The sequence below is a fragment of the Coregonus clupeaformis genome, chromosome 24 (assembly GCF_020615455.1).
Source record: "Coregonus clupeaformis isolate EN_2021a chromosome 24, ASM2061545v1, whole genome shotgun sequence".
NCBI lineage: Eukaryota > Metazoa > Chordata > Actinopteri > Salmoniformes > Salmonidae > Coregonus > Coregonus clupeaformis.
Window position 1 is genome coordinate 36,397,004 of NC_059215.1, and position 10,515 is coordinate 36,407,518.

The following is a 10,515-nucleotide window of genomic DNA, read 5'->3' on the forward strand; positions in this document are numbered from 1 at the left end:
CAATATAATTTCAGTTGTGTAATATATAGTTATCTACAGACAAAAGTGGTGGCAGTAAGCAGTTCCTCAGTCCCTTTCCTTCTGGCCCTGTTAGACAAAACTTAAATGATTAGGTTGGTGCAAACAACTGGCCACAATGCAACGCAACAAGCAATGGCAGAGCCAAGTCATGTAAAATCATTACCTGCCATTAGACATGAAAGCTTGGTATAACTTAACAAAAACACAACAAAAATGTTTTATGCAATTCAATAGGAAACAAAAATGTTGAGACAAAGTACTACAGTCTCTGCCTGAGGATGAATATGTGTCTAATATAAATTATTGGGGGGGGGGGGGGGCTGCCTTAATCAAATGCCCAGGGAGCAGTTGTTCAGTGTTAACTGCCTTGCTCAAGGGCAGAAAGGCAGATTTGTCCACCTTGGGGATTTGAACCAGCAACCTTGCGGGTTACTGGCCCATCGCTCTTAACCGCTAGGCTACCTGCTATGTGCACGTTGTATAAAAAGCTTTGGGGAGTTAGGCTGTAGACCTAACCACAGACGCATCCATTTTCTGGTCATTTCTGTATTGTAATTTACTGTATTCTATACTGCCAAAGCATTGTATTTTCTGATATCCAATTCCATATCCAATAAAAAATGTCATTCATAAAACCATTCAACTGTCTTCTTCTCACAAACTCAGAAGTTCTCAAGCCCTTCATTTTAAACAGTTGAACCGAGTTCTTGCAATGAAATCATACATAGATAGAGCTTCTTCAGTCTGACTGCAGGCAATTACAGTAAACCATGACTTCTCCAATGATTAAAGCGCTTGTGCCTTGTCAATTGATAATGGTTAATTCGTTTCGAATTCTGCCTTGTTCATCAAATTAGGCATATCAACATTTAATAAAATACATTAAAGCAGTATCTCCCATGTAGCCACAGTTTAGGCTATATTTAATTCAAGAGGTTTGCATATAAATTCTAGTCTCTGATTTTCTAATCTCTGACTTTTTTTTGCTGTAGGGTTGGTTTCGCCATGACATCAACATGTAAGTGAAGAGAAATACAGTTTACCTTTAGCATTGAATTATCAATTAATACGCAATTATGTTTTGTTTAATAAACAGCATTAGTAGCTACTTATCTGGTTCATAAATCATTTAAATAGGTTTGTTAAATTAATCTAATCACCCAGGCTCGTGAATTATGCGTGGATGCTTAGGCTAATGTATTCTTACCTTATGAAAGATTCCACAGGCAGACTATTCCAATCTTTCTGTGATATTACTTTTGCTGTAGTCCACAAAAGTCGTGGTCAGTCCTTACATTCCGAATTGAGGAACGACACGGGCGACCGCTAACATCAATCTAACAGTGTGACTTCGAAAATGAACGGGCAGATTTGAAACAGTATCAGCACAGCTGTACGTGGCCATTATCGTAGCGCGCGCGTCCTTTGTCCTATTTGGAGAAAAAAAACACGTATATTTGACGGCTGGTGGTGCACGCAACTAATGGAGTGTCATCTCTCCAAAAATTAGTCGTAAGAAATTATATTGCTCGTCAATTTTCCTAGCTAATTAAGGCCACAATTCTACACATCACATAGGATGTAGGCCTACCCGCTGCGAAGAGAGGCTGTAACTGAAGGATATCTGATTGCGCCGCTGGATGGATGTGGCATGCTTAGTTCCCTGTGGCAGTGGGAGTAAACCGCAATAATAAGAAATAATTTATTGGGACAAGATCATTTTCTTGGTCGTTGACTCCTCTGTGCTTAGCCTATATTTTGAACATCTATACAATATATTATTGATGAGTAATTTCAACTACCCATTTTTTTTCTTAACCCTGGTTTAATATTATTATTTGACTCAGAGGAGAAAAGACTCCTAAGATGTATTTTGATCCAGATGTCATTGCAAAAACATTATAAATATACTGAACCAAAATATAAACGCAACATGCAACTTTTTCAAAATTTTACTGTGTTACAGTTCATATAAGGAAATCAGTCAATTGAAATAAATAAATTAGGCCCTAATCTATGGATTTCACATGACTGGGGAATACAGATATGCATCTGTTGGCCACAGATATCTTAAAAAAGGCATGACAATGGGCCTCAAGATCTCGTCACAGTATCTCTGTGCGTTCAAATTGCCATTGATAAAATGCAATTGTGTTCGTTGTCCGTAGCTTAAGCATTCCCATACCATAACCCCATCGCCACCATGGGGCACTCTGTTCACAACGTTGACATCAGCAAACCGCTTGCCCACACGATGCCATTCACATTGTCTGCGGTTGTGAGGCCGGTTGGGATGTACTGCCAAATTCTCAAAAACAATGTTGGAGGAGGCTTATGGTAGAGAAATGAACATAAAATTCTCTGTCAACAGCTCGGATGGACATTCCTGCAGTCAGCACGGCAATTGCACGCTCCCTCAAAATTTTAGATATCTGTGGCATAACTGCACATTTTAAAGTGGCCTGTTATTGTCCCAAGCACAAGTGCACTTGTGTAATGATCATGCTGTTTAATCAGCTTCTTGATATGCCACACCTGTCAGATGGCAAAGGAGAAATGCTTACTAACAGGGATGTAAACAAATTTGTGCACAACATTTGAGAGAAATAAGCTTTTTATGTGTATGGAAAATGTCTGGGATCTTTTATTTCAGCTCATGAAACATGGGACCAACACTTTACATGTTGCGTTTATATTTTTGTTCAGTGTACATTGTAATGCTGGAGAGCACAAGTTGACCCGGATGCTACATTTTATGCATCTGGGGTTGTGCCGGCAGTGAAATGTATTTTCGTCAAATTGAAGCTATACTGGACAAGACTTCGCATTCATGAATTATGAATATAGTATATCATAGTATATCGTCGCGCAAATAGATACTAAAGAGACGTTGTATTTAGCTTGAGGGACTATGCTAGTCACTCAATGGGATATCCTTCCGCCTGGTGGAAGGATGAGTCGAGATATAAATATCAGAGTAATTCCGTGCTACGGGGTGTGATGCGCATGCCCCCTACCCCCTATAAATACCTGGGCGCGTAGCATCACTTCCTCTTTTCTTCCCTCGGCTATGTGTGAGTGAGAAGTGGATGAAGACTCCGTAGATTAGTTTTCGTTGAGTGTGTAGAGTATACTCAATTCTGGGCAGAGCTTGCTCCTCCCAGGAGTGCTCTGCAGTGTTTTGTCGTCAATTAAGATTTTCTTACAGGTCGATGCCGTGCTACGAAGTAGGGTGAACGGGTTGGGCCAACCTGTTCGCGGCGCCAGGCTTAGTTGTCTTGTCTGTTCGCCTGTTAGCCTCCCGGCTAATTGCGTTACCTGTTGCTTGTTAGCTTTAGCTGGATGCTAGTCTTTTCTCTCTGGAGATTGAGGCTGGGTACCGCGCCTACCCAGGCTAGGGGAGACTCTGTGTGTTATCTAGCTCTAGCTAAACACTGTTGCTCTCCAGAAGTAGGACAGGTGATTGCCGAGTCGCACCTTAATTTCCAGACTTCGCATCCTAGCTAGCATACTGTCTTGCTGGCTCGAGCTGCAGCTGTTGCATTCAGAGCATGTGAGCCTCAGTAATCTCGCGAGAGTTGGCCAGTCTGTTCTCATGACATCTCCTCACACAGTCTGTTACTGTGTCAGTTGAGTTTGGCTCCTCACATCCATACATTTTGGGGATTGTGAGTGGAATTTCTCTAATATAGTCTGATATCCATCTAATATATTATCACTTAATTCACATATTGCCCTGAGAACAGAACTACTTTATACTTACTCCTGGTATAGTATTAAATGAGTGTTATAAAGACTATTATCTGGTGTATAAGACATATCTGTATTTTTGCTTTTTTTCTAGACAGGGAGAAGATTATCCATGCCATACTTCTGCGATAAATGCAATGCTGGCTTGGCTTCGGCTGATGCCCATTCCATCTGTATGATGTGCCTAGGCTTAAAGCGTGCCATTCAGGCTGCCGAGTCCCCCTTCAGCTGCATGTTTTGTGCTACTCTTGGCCAACGCCTATGTGATGCATGATTAGCTATGATGAAGGAGACAAATGCTAGAGGCTCCGGGAGCGGCCTCAAGCGTAAACAACCCTCCTCAGCGGTGGGCCTTCCCACCAAGCAGTCCAAGAAGGACAGGGGACCTACTCTGGATGAGTTGGAGGCCCAGGCAGCGTCTCTGTCTTCGCAGCTCCACTCTCTCAGCCCGACAGGCTCCGTTGAAGACTTAAGACAGGATCCTGATGCTATCTCCATCCTTGCTGGTAATGACCTAGATGAAGAGACCTCTTGAGGTTGGTTCTGGGTAAGCGAACCATGGCTCAGAAAGGGCTGAGAGTGAAGTGCCCTGTTCATCATCTGATATGCTGGAGCTCCTCTCTAGGGTTCTGAAAGCTCTGGATATTAATCCAGACCCTAACAGCAGCCCAAGCAGAGTTTACATTCCTCAGTCCCCCAAGTTCTCCAATTAACTGCGTCAATCTTGGGCTAAGGTGAAGGTTCCATGTCTCAAGCCAGTGCAATGGTCCTCCCAGACAAGGAGATCATTGGTAGGTCTCCCGCAGGCCTCTGCGACCTCATCGGGTTGCTGATGACCACTTAAAGGACACCTTCCTGACCTTGGCCATGGTGGCTCGCCTCATGAATGCAACCACTCTGCTGCAGGCATACCTGCACGGTCTTATAGTTCGCCTGTCCACTGACGGTGACCCTGAGCTGATGGCTGAAATTACATTTACGTCATTTAGCAGACGCTCTTATCCAGAGCGACTTACAGTTAGTGAGTGCATAAATTTTTCATACTGGCCCCCCGTGGGAAACGAACCCACAACCCTGGCGTTTCAAGCGCCATGCTCTACCAACTGAGCTACAGGAGGCCTATGACTCCGGTGCCCACACTCCTCTCCCTCTTAAACGCTGAGATGTCATGTGTTAATGGTAAAGCCCTGTCTATGGTCATCTTGTCACGCAGACAGCTTTGGCTCTCACAGACAAAGATGTTGGCCTCCGTAAAGAAATCCATTATGGAGATCCCCATCTCCCCAGGTCAACTTTTTGGTCCTGGTGTGTACGCCATTTTGGACCAAACAGCGAAGCTGCGGAAGGACCGAGAGGCCCTGCAGTCTTTCCCCCACTTTACCCTACCCAGAGACCATTGCAGTCTAGACCTCAGCTTTCCCCTGCCTTGAAAGGCCACTTGGGCCCTCCCCCAGACCAGCCATGCCCTGATTAGCCATGTCAACAGGCTCTGGGTCAGCATTGGCACCACCACCAGCACAGGTGGTGGCATAACAAGCACCGTCTCTCTGCTCCGAAAAAAAGGACGGGCCCCTCAGTCATCCTGATGGGTGTGGCCCTGGCATCGGCCTCTTCTCTTGTGGAGTGCCCCTGGGAGCTTGAGACCTACACTTGAGACCCCTGCAGAGGTGGTTCAATGCTCAGGGTTTACACCCCAAGGAACAAAGGTATTGTCGCCTAACTGTGTCCAAGGAATGCACGCGAGCACTGGCAAGATGCCTGAAATTCCTTCCAGACGGGATACGCCTGGGCAGAGTCCATCGGAGGGAACTGGTTCAAACAGACACCTCCTTGACAGGCTAGGGAGCAGTATTGAGTGGGAGGGCAGCCAGCGGGACATGGAGCCCCAGCTGGTCCAAACTCTACATCAACATTCTGGAGTTGAGAGCAGTCAAACTAGCTCTGCTAAATTTTCTCCCACAACTGCGGGACAAACATGTGCTGCTACAGACAGACAGCGCCACAGTGGTAACGTACATAAACCACCAGGGGGGTCTGGGTTCCATCCGCCTGCACCAGATGGCAATTACCCTTCTGCTGCGGTTACAGAAGAATCTGGCCTCACTAAGAGCTGTACACACCCCAGGGATCCTGAACACTGCAGCGGACATGCTGTCCAGGGAAGGCCCTCCGGAAGGGGAGTGGTGACTACATCTCCGAATAGAGTGTCGCATGTGGGGATTCTTTGGGGAAGCGGAGGTGGATCTGTTTGCCTCAGAGAGGAACACACAGTGCCCCCTCTGGTTCTCGATATCCAACAGCCCCCCTCCCGGACCACTTGGCCTAGATGCCCTGGCACAAGAGTGGCCGAGGAAGAGCCTATACGCCTTCCCCTCCAATCCTGCTGTTTCCAGCGACTCTAGACAGAATCAGGGAAGTGGGCCACCAGGACCTTCTGATTGCAACGAGATGGCCGAGACGCCACTGGTTGAGCACAATACTGTCACTCCTAGCGGGGACAGCATGGGAACTACTGTTCATCGGAGGCCGGACGTATTGTCACAGGCGGAGGTCACATTGTGGCATCCGAATCTCTCCCTCCTACAGCTGTGGGCCTGGCCGCTGAACAGCGAAAGTGGTCTGGTTTATTTCTTGAACCCTCTGTAGTTAACATCTTACAGAGTCCCGTCCACCACGTCAACCTATGACACGAGGTAGCGCGTGATCTGCCAGTGGTGTGGGGAGCAGGGGGTTGCTACAGAATCTTGCGGCATAAAAACTGTGCTCCTGTTCTTGAGGTCTTTGTTTGATGCTGGCAGGGCTGCAGCCACACTTAAGGTATACACAGCAGCCATTTAAGCATGTCATGATGATGAGCAGGATGGTCCACTTGGCAGCCATCCGCTCATGGCAAGGTTTCTTAAGGGAGTCCGTCGAGTACGCCCATCAAGAGCCCCCTCAGTTCCCAAATGGGATTTGGATCTGATTCTTGGAGTACTATCCAGACCTCCCTTCGAACCATTAGATGCTATAGACTTGAAACATCTCTCTCTTAAGACTGTGTGTCTGGTGACCATCACCTCTACGCAGAGGGTTGGTGAGCTCCATGCTTTATCTGTTAGTAATGAGTGTTGTCATCTAGGCCCGGGTAAGGCGAGCGTTACTCTGCATCCTAATCCTGCATTCCTACCAAAGGTCCTGCCCCCAGGTCACGTGAACAGGGAAGTGGCGCTAACAGCCTTGTCCACCTCCATGCTCCCTGGGGATCGTGATGTTGATGTACGTGCTCTGTGTCCTGTGAGATCCCTAAACGCGTACGTGGAGTGGACTTTGGAGATAGAGTACAGGGTAAGCCTCTCTCAAAACAACGGTTGTCACATTGGATTTTAGACACTATCCTGCAAGCATATAGCCTAGCTGGCCGCCCAGCCCCATCCTCTGTGGTAGATCACTCCACCAGGGAAGTTGCCACCTCCTGGGCACTACTTAAGGGAGTCCCCCTCTCTGACATATGTGCGGCTGCCAGCTCGGCACCCCACAGTACCTTTGCAAAGTTTTACCAGGAGAATGTGGCTGACCCTCACGGTGTGAGCTCAGCTGTGCTTGGTGCTGCCCTTCCCTCCCAACAGTATCGTGTAATTGGGCCGGGTACTGCCTTGAACACTTATGGTGATGTGTTGCTCTTGGGCGGTGCCCTACGCAAACCGACTTACTCTGGTATTGTCATCCTATTGAGTGACTAGCATAGTCTCTCAAGTGAAATAGAATGAAGGTTACTCATGTAACCACAGTTCTATGAGCTAGGGACTATGCTAGTCCAGATGTCGGTAACCTTGTAGCCTCGTGAAAAGTCTTGGGGAAGTGATGCTACGCGCCTAGGTATTTATAGGGGGTGAGGGCATGCGCATCACACCCGTGGCACGGAATTACTCTGATATTAATATCTCGATTCATCCTGACGCCAGGCGGAAGGATATCCCATTGAGTGACTAGCATAGTCCCTAGCTCATAGAACCGTGGTTACGTGAGTAACCTTCGTTATACCCTCATATTTATCAATAGTTTTTTGTCCTCAGCCACTTGTTTTCCCATAATATTCTTCATGCTTCTTCTCGTGGTTCCTTTTCACTGACATTATTGCACTTGTTACGTGACACATAAGACTTATTTCCTGGTGATTCTGCATGAATGGGTTTCACTCCTTGGGGCTCAGATTGTAGGCTAGTGAGAAATACTAATAAACGTAGCTACATGACAACCATGAAAGAAGAGATTAAATAGTTAGGCAGCATTATAAAAATCAAGTCAAGTTATGTCATCCTTGGCACAGAATATAATTTTTCCATCTCAAAGTGAGCTGCACAATGTACTGCAGTGCATACAGGGCCTAACATATTTTTGTGGGCCCATTATGCATTTCAACTGATGTCCAACCTGTGCTCTGCAGTGTGCACTGTAGGCTACTTGAAGACTGAAGGTGAGGCTACAACTTCCAGCTAAGGGGTAACCGTGCTGGAAAGCACAATCTGAAAATAAAATATCAGAGCCAGCACCAGTATGGTTCGGCTTGGCCCTATAGTGTGAATCAGGCAAGAGGATCTCTACTCACCTTTATAATTATTTTATTCAATTTTATTTGATTATTTTCTGGGGGGTGACAATGTCCTACACAGCAAATTGGACAGTGTTACCTAGTGTTGATTTTTCAGTGTAACATTTCTAGTGTTGATTCAGAGTTACAAATTCACTTTGTAAGTGTTAAATTAACATTCATTGGTGTAAAATAACCCCAGTGTTGGCTTTAATAACCAGAGTTGAAGCAAAACATTATTATCATATTTCCCAGCATGCTCAATTGTAGGTTGATTTTTACAATTGTTTGTTTCAATGTCAATGTTTTTGCATTTACATTGATTGTTTAATTAGTCTTATGCAACTCAAATATAAATAACATACACTTTTCTAAACTAATCCATCTCTTACTTGGACTTATTGCACCCGTTACTGAAATGGTTGTTCCAGTTTAAATGCTTTAGGTAGTCTCATATCTTTGTCTTGTCAACGCTGGCAGTCATTCTGAATGCAGGTTGTGGGTGAATAAAAATTCCAAATGTTGGATATCCTCACTCCAATAGAAATTACACATCACTTTGCAAGCCAGCATAATGTGTACATTCCGATTGTGTTAAATAATGTAATTTTAATGTTACATATTCATTTGGAATCTCACTTGGTGAAGGCAACAGGACTGCAAATGAATGAATGCAACAACCATGTCTCTGTCACTAACAAATACAGTCATGGGTGGTAAATCAAGGTACACTGGGAAATAGGCACATAAGGCTTTACACTAAGCAAAGTATTAATTTAACATTGAAAAGTGTGGACGCAAACACACGTTTAAAGGAAAATTCCACCTCAAAAGTATATTTTGGTATTTGTTTCATTAGTCCATTGTTTTTGTTTCAAATGTTTTTTAATTTGGCATTTTTTATGATTATACAGATAACAGACAGAACAGGTAGAGGGCAGAACACACACGGATCCCCTACCAAATCAAATCAAACCCACCCCAACCCCCCCCCATGCTCTAACAGAGCCCCACTCTAAAACCAGACTTAAAGCAGGCATGATATACAATGAGTAATATAATGAAATAATAAATAAAAAAATACAAAGATATTATTTAAAAAAAATTGTTTAAATAGTACAAATAATGATACAAATTCTAATTTGGGTTTATGGAGTTGTGAAATTAGCTGGGTCCATGTCTTCTACAAAGGATAGGAAAAGTTGCCAGATATTATAAAATGTAATTGCAGTTCCCCTAACGGAGTAGCGTATTTTCTCTAGCTTGATATTTACATTTTAGTCATTTAGCAGACGCTCTTATCCAGAGCGACTTACACAGATAGTGAGTGCATACATTTTTCATACTGGCCCCCGTGGGAAGCGAACCCACAACCCTGGCGTTGCAAGCGCCATGCTCTACCAACTGAGCTACAGGAGGGCTGTATATACTTTCCGAAGGCACTGTTTAAGGTTTGGTATGGAGGTAAAATTAGTTTTATATTGGATATTCGTTTTTCTCTCGCCAATAGCTATTGAACCAAGCATGCCATGACAATTGTATATTCTGAATCAGGGGAGGATGAAGAACAAGCGGCATATTTTTGTGTGAATTTATTTATTTATTTGGATTTCAATCTTTAAATGAAAAATCTACATTTCACATAATTTGACTGTTCTCCAACAGAGAAAATAAAGTTGGGTGAACAATACTTTCCTGTGGATATTTTGTCTAAAACTCCCTGTGGATATTTTGTCTCAAACTTTTAGTTTGCTAGCAAGCAAGTTATCTAGATAGCTAACGTTAGTTAAGGCATACTACGTTCGGTTTGCTCCTAGCAGAACTCGGCTAGGCAAAGAGAATGTCTGTGCCTCGCATACTACCTAAAGACCTTCGCTTGAAAAATATTACTGTGTCCCTCAAGACACTGTAGCCAGTAGCCAGTATACACTTTACATGTTTACATTTTAGTCATTTATACACTTCCTTGAAATAGTCAGAATTAATCTAAGATAACTAAAGAAATCTGCTCTTAATCGCTCAATTTTATACATCTAACTAAGATGTTTGGTGCAGTATTTCACAAGCGCATGAACACCCCCCTCGAGCATCCCATTGGTTCCTGCATGTAACCCCCACTGCAGGAAAACTGTGCCCGACAGGTGGGCAGTGTTGCCAATTTAGCAACTTTGTCG

The 10,515-nt window shown here is 44.3% G+C and overlaps 1 protein-coding gene and 1 non-coding gene across 3 annotated transcripts in view; both read right to left on the reverse strand.

Moving 5' to 3' along the window:
• LOC121537245 (probable G-protein coupled receptor 153) overlaps positions 1–1,651 on the reverse strand; it is a 75,282-nt gene extending 73,631 nt beyond the window's left edge. For both annotated transcript variants that reach the window (XM_045207169.1, XM_045207170.1), the window contains exon 1: positions 1,229–1,651. The gene's annotated coding sequence lies outside the window, so the exon portion shown is untranslated. The remainder of the gene's footprint in view (positions 1–1,228) is intronic.
• A 3,164-nt stretch (positions 1,652–4,815) lies between these two features.
• On the reverse strand, positions 4,816–4,891 carry trnas-uga. The gene has a single exon. It is a non-coding gene; the product is annotated as a tRNA-Ser (tRNA).
• Positions 4,892–10,515: the final 5,624 nt, after the last annotated feature.